Genomic DNA, 6784 nt, shown 5'->3' with positions numbered 1-6784 from the left:
TTTTGACATTCATACAAAGGAATATTATATTACAGTGGAAATGAATGAGTTAGAGCTAACATAAAAACATGGATGGGGCCAATGGGTGGCATGGAGGTTAGGCAAGCACTGGATCCTGCAGTGGCAGACTTCATTGGAGTCCCAGACCCAATAACTTGAGAAACACACTGGGAACATGGGCATGCATGCCCAAAATCCCAAGAGGATTGAGAAAAGGAGAAGGGATTGTATAATGACCATCCCACACGAGGAGTGCCTTTTTACTCTCTCTTCCTGTCTCAGTCTTTCTCCTATGAGTGCATACACCTTCCAGCAAATTTAAAATAAATAAATAACAAGAATGTAATTGGGAAATGTGCACAGGAGACTTCAACTATATCTATACTTTCTTAAGCTGGGGAGTATTAACATGAATGCTTTTCACATTAGTCTCCATATGTTATTTGTATGTCTGATGGTTAATTTAAAAAGATAAGTGGCCAAGCCAGCATATGGGTAATGGTTACATCACAATTTAAGTCCCAGATCTGGCAGTTTAAAACTCATGTTGGGTGCATGTGCGTGTGTGCCCAAAAACCCTGAGAACAGAATGGAGGAGAAGGGATTGCTGCATGGCCATCCCCTTGGGGGAGGGAGGGTGATTTCTGTCTTTCTCTCTGTGTGTCTTTCTCTGTCTCTCTGGCAAGCACATGCACCCTATAGCAAAATTCTCTCTTAAAAAAAAGATAAAAATAAGTGGCTATCTAGGCTTGCTATGAAAGAGAAAAAGAAGCGATGGTAGTAGAAAGAGAATCTAAATAATGTTAGGACATTAATTCCTATCTTATACTCATCTATGGTTCGTTGCTCCTCACCCCAGACTATAAAGTTTGTTCAGAAACATTAGAGACACATAGCACTAAAAAGATCCCATGGTTAAGTAAGTTGGAGAAATGCTGGGTTAAACAAAGCTAAGAGTTCTATCTGTGACATTTGTCAGAGTTTTCAAAATGTCTTTAGGTACTGTGAGTCCCTGAACTAGAGGTAGAGTAAGCAGCATTTCCCCATTTGAATAACTCTAGAGCCATTTCTTTGCGCAGCATGTCAGGGCAAGGGTTTCTCATGAAGTGTATTTTGCAAAATATGCTCCCAGAAGTTTCATTTTGCTATTGTCGGCCTCTATCCCTACGTCTCATCCTGCCCACAAATTCCACATCCTTAACAAGACCCATGTCTTTGTAATGTTATTTCTAGCTTGCACACAACTTTTCTAAGCCTTTGTGTCTCTGTGTGGAGGCAACAGAACTTGTTGAAAAAAAGCACTCTGTTAGAAATCTATGCACAGCCTTGTGCTCCAGCGCTTTTTAATGGGGAATGCTGAGCAGATTGTTTAATTTTCTGTGCCCTGTCTAGGAAAGGGAAAGGTGAATCCAATCACTTACCCCCCAGGACAGTTGTGAGTATTGAGTGTAGATGAATGTGCTTGATACTTTTCGTGAACTTATGAAGTATTGACCATTATTTATATGATAGGAAGAAAGTACTGGTTTACCTACCTTAGAAGGCTACTTTTGGAGACTATGCTAATTTTCTAGGACTGCCCTAACAAAGCACCATGAACTGAGGGGTTTAAACAGCAAAAGTGTAATTTTTCACAGTTCTGGAGGGTAAAGGAGGTCTGGTGTCAGCAGTGCTGGTTCCCTACTAGTGGTGAGAGAGAATCAGAATGCCTCTCTGCTAGCCAGCTCTGCAGTCTGCTCAGTCTTTGGGTTCCTGGGATTCTGCTGCCTCACGCCAATCTCGGCCTTCATCTTCACCTGGTATTCTCCCAGTGTGCATGTTATAAAAAGGCACCAGTCTCATTGGTTTAGGGGCCCACCCAATTTCAGCCTGGCCTCATCTTAACTAATGAAATCTGCAATCACCCTATTTCCAAATACAGTCACCTTCTGCAGAACTGAGGATTAGGACTTTAACATATGAATTTCAAGGGACACAATTCAGTCCATTACAGAGACCAGTCAATACCTGTGAACGTGCTACTACATTCCTATAAAGAATGTAAAAGTCTTAAAACTTAAAACTTTGTTTTTGCCACAAATAACCACATCTTAAAGCATCTAGTAAAGGCTTCCTTGCAGCACAGAGCATGACTGCGCTGGTCCACCTGTAGCTGCTTTGGCAAACAATATTGAACTGAGTTTGTCGAGGGACTTGTTAAAGTAAATGCTCTCTGTTTGATTCTAAATCTACGGTCAGTAATTGATTGTTTACCTCAGTTAATAGAGAAAAGTCCACCCTGTTCAGAGTTACTACATACAAAGGGGTTACATAAAAAAGGAGCTACACAGTATGCAGAGAAATTAAATTATTGCTTGGAGGCAGGAACTCAATAAAATTTCCCAAATACTGGACATGGTGAAGCTAAATAGAGAATCCAGCTTTCCTTGTAAGTAGGTTTATGCTATGTCCAAGGACCCCAAAGGGAATGACTTTCTTTTATTTTTTAAGAATTATTTTATCTTTATGTATTTAATTTTAATTTGACCAGAGAGAGAGAGAGAGAAAGTGAGAAAGCAAGCCACCAGGTCCAGGATTTAAACCTCAGTCAGCCATGTGAGTGTCCAGTGCCTTTAACCACCATGCCACCTGCCAGCCCGGCAATGGCTTTCTTTTTTTCTTCTTTTTTGGAGAGGTTTTTGCTATAGGGTGCGTGCGCTCGCCAGACAGACAGAGAGAGACATAGAAACAGAAAGCGAGAAATCACCCCCCAGTGGGGATGGTCATACTGCAATCCCTTCTCCTCCATTTTCCTCTCGGGATCTTGGGCACACACACACATGCGAACGGCGTGAGTTTTAAGCCACCGCGTCCGGGACGCGAACCGTGGTCGACTATGTGGGAGTCCAGCAACATAGCCATTGCGCTAACTGCTGGTTCCCAACAATGGCTTTCTTATTTTTTTTTTTTTCTGAGAGGTTTTTGCTATAGGGCGCGTGCACTCGCCAGACAGACAGAGAGAGACAGAAAGACAGAAAGCAAGAAATCACCCACCAGGGGGGGTGGCCACGCCGCAATCCCTTCTCCTCCATTCCCCTCTCGGGATCTTGGGCACGCACGCACACGCGCCTGGCGTGAGTTTAAGCCACCGGGTCCAGGACTCGAACCATGGTCGACTACGTGGGAGTCCAGCAACATAGCCATTACGCTAACTGCTGGTCCCAACAATGGCTTTCTTAAGGGCTACTTTTACATCATTTCCCTAGGAAAGGATTCAAAATGACATTTGACCAACTTGAACCTAGGAAGGTTATTCATGCCAAAATGACCTTGTTGTTCAGGTGAAGCAAAATACCACACTCATAAAAAGTATGAACTCTGACCAATTACCCAAATTTACATCCTGGGTCTACCTTCATATCTTGGGCAAAAGAACTCAGAGTCCTTTGCCAAATAATCACACTACCTGATATGGCTGCAGTGGAGGTGGAATACAGTAATCCATGAAACAGAGCAGCGGCTAATACATACACCGCGTTCAAGAAATAATTGGGACCAGCAGTTAGCGTAATGGCTATGTCGCTGGAATCCCATGTAGTTGAATGCGGTCTGTGTCCCGGACCCGGTGATACAAACAAAAATGTGAATGAAGTAGATCTGAAGAAAGGAATCCTTTTTACCATAGCCACAAAATGTATAAGATAGCTGGAGATAATCCTAACTAAAGAAGTCAAATACCTTTACAAAGAAAACTATGAAAACCTCAAAAAAGATACTGAAAGAAAAACCAAAAAAAAAAAAAAAAAAAAAAAAAAAAAGAAAGAAAGAAAGAATAGTTACTATAGCTCCATATAGCAGAGCCTCACAAAAATCACATTGAGATAAACGTGGCCTTTCTAAATTGTGAAAATAGAAACAATCACAACCAACACAACCATTTCATTTTTAAATTTATTGTATTTATCTCCTTTATGAGAGATCAAGGCATATCCTCAACAGCGTCTTCTCACATCACAATCCTGTCCCAAGCCTCCCGATCAGGCAGGGTCATAGGCATGCACAGCATCTTTGGGTCAACCAGGTTCCAAATTCAGGCCTCCCACATGGCTCCAGTATTTTTTTTTTAATGGTGAAAAAGTGTGTATTTAAAATTAGCCAGCTGGATTCGCTTTAGATAATCCCGATTTTGCTGGCAACATCCAAGACATCATAATCGGGAGCCAGTCGCACATACGCCTTCTTCCCTCCATCAGGCCTGATTAGAGTGTTGACCTTGGCTGCATCAATATCATAGAGCTTCTTCACAGCCTGTGTGATCTGGTGCTTGTTGGCCTTGACATCCACAATGAACACAAGTGTGTTGTCCTCTTCTATCTTCTTCATGGCAGACTCGGTTATCAGGAGGAACATGATGATGGCATAGTGGTCAAGCTTGCTTCTCCTGGGGGTGCTCTTCCAAGGATTTTTGGGCTGCCTCCACTGCTGAAGAGCCTTGGGCCTCCAGAAGGTGGGTGATGTATGGATCTTTTTTTTTTTTTTTTTTTTTTTTTTTAGTTTTTTTTTTTTTTTTTTTTTTTTGTGGCTGTGGACACCTTTCAGCACTGCCTTCTTGGCCTTCAAAGCCTTTACTTTAGCTTCAACTTTGGGAGGGGCAGGAGCTTCCTTCGTCGCTTTCGGCGCCATCTTGGTGAAAAGGCCATGGCTCCAGTATTGAGTGGCAGCACCCTAAAGCTGCACTACAGCTGCTGGGTCCTGCTGTCATTTTTGTGTAATAACTTCGAGCTCCTGAGGAAACTTGGAGTAGGAATATAGTTTCCTATTGTGCTATTTTAACGTTAGCAGTGTTTATGCTCCTACAGGTTACTCTTAGTAGCTGTATCAAGTTCTATTGAATTAATATACAAAAGCTTACCTAATAGTTCTTCTATGGCAAGACAGGTGGATTTTCGTTTTTGTTATTTTAGGTGCCACTGACTAATCAACACTTGTGAAAGTGCTATGACATTCTTGTAAAGAGTTATAAATCTTAAGACTTTGTTTTTAACCACAAATAATGGTATCTGAAAGCACACAGCATAACTGCTCTCGTACACCTGCAGCTGCTTGGGGAACAGTATTGAACCGACTTTGTTCAGGGACTCTTTAAAGTAAATGCCCTTCGTTTGGTATGAAATCTATGGTCAGTAATTGATTGCTTACCTCAGTTAACAGAGAAAAGTCTATTCTGTTCAGAATTACTACATATAAGGAGGTTGCATATGAAAGGAGCGACGGCAGTATGCAGAGAAAGTGTTATCAGTTTATACAAACTAGTGGATTCTTTTTTATTAAGACAAATTGACCAAGACGATTTCCCTTAAATATCTTTGCTTCAGTTTAGCCCTCTTCCATGTTGTTTTTACCTAAGTAACCTTCCTCATAATGTATGCCCTACTTCTCTGTGTCCCCCAAGCTAGAGATACAAAAGCCAAAGCACCATTGCTGGTTCTTATTCTTCCCTTGCAGATTCCAGGCTTCCCATACTGTTCCTTGCTGTGTCATGTTACCCTGGATCTACATGGTAACCTCTACCTTACCATGAGCTCACAATTCCCTTCCAGGGATATCAAATCAGAGAACCACAAAGACAAGGCCATTTGGCACTCCAGATGCTTCCATTCCTTAACTGGGCATGTTCTTCTGTCTAAAGCAGTCTCTCTCCCATTCCGTACCTGACGAACTCCTACTCATCCTCAGTTCAAATGTACCAACTTCTGTGAAACTCTCTCCTTCTCCCAGGTATTGCTTTCTGCTTCATCCTTATTACTTCCAGGGCATGTGCTATCTATCTTAGTATTCTCAACCACTAACAGTGATTACACATTGTAGAGGCTCAAAAATGTTTATGAGTAACTTCGTTATGGCCAGATCTGTGTATGAGAAGTTTGAAACTGAATCAATTGCCTGTTTGACAGGGCTAGTTGGGGTTATAGCCAGGATTATAGAGACCTTGATTTGAATATTAACTCTGCAATGCACTAACCAGGAAACCTTGGACGATATAAACCAATCTCTCTGTATCTAATTCTTCTTATCTGTAAAATGGATTCATTTCTGTTACCAACTTCCCTGGAGGGTCAAGATGTGTCTCAAATGGAATAATAGATGCAAAGCACACAACAAACACATGATTTAAGTGGTAGCTATTACAACTAGCAAAAAAAAAAAGATGCTGAAAAGTTATTAGGGCATCTGGAAAGCTATGACATATTTTTCTAGGCAAAAATGCATCATGACTTTCCCAATGACCCAATAAATTGGCCAAAAATATTATTCCCCCCCTTGGATGTTGTCAATAGACCCCAGGCTCCTACTTTTTAGACTATAAAAGGGGGAGTGGTAGCCCAATAATTTCAACGAGTTTCTTATATTAATGTTTATGAGTATATTCTACTCCAGTTGCCTACAATTTCCGGCTTGCTCTGATCAGGGATGCACAATTTATCATAAAAGATAATGGAGCACCTGTTCTTCTCCAACTCTATCTCCACGTCTTTTCCACAGCTGTTTGCCTGAGATTCATTCCATTTTTGTCTTTTCTTTTAGTGGAGAATTTTTTTCTAGCCAGTCTTAGTGAAAAGCATGGATTAAATGTGTAATCTGGAAGGGTTTGTGCATGGAGTCATGAATAACCAAAACACATAGGTTATAACTTATAACTACTCTAATAAAAAATTATTGACCCCACAGAAAGAGTCACCAAGTAGAACTGTTATGAATAGAGGAGGAAGAAAGAGAGAAGAGGAAATGCAGATCTAGATGGGAT

The 6784-nt window shown here is 41.2% G+C and overlaps 1 pseudogene; it reads right to left on the bottom strand.

The window, feature by feature from the left end:
• Nucleotides 1-4149: 4149 nt before the first annotated feature.
• On the bottom strand, nucleotides 4150-4662 carry LOC106734741 (60S ribosomal protein L23a pseudogene; annotated as a pseudogene).
• Between the last annotated feature and the right edge of the window lie 2122 nt (nucleotides 4663-6784).

The sequence above is a fragment of the Tupaia chinensis genome, unplaced genomic scaffold (genome assembly GCF_000334495.1).
Source record: "Tupaia chinensis unplaced genomic scaffold, TupChi_1.0 Scaffold000208_1, whole genome shotgun sequence".
Lineage (NCBI taxonomy): Eukaryota > Metazoa > Chordata > Mammalia > Scandentia > Tupaiidae > Tupaia > Tupaia belangeri.
The sequence above is the reverse complement of the archived record's forward strand: the minus strand, read 5'-3'. Positions and strand labels throughout refer to the sequence as shown.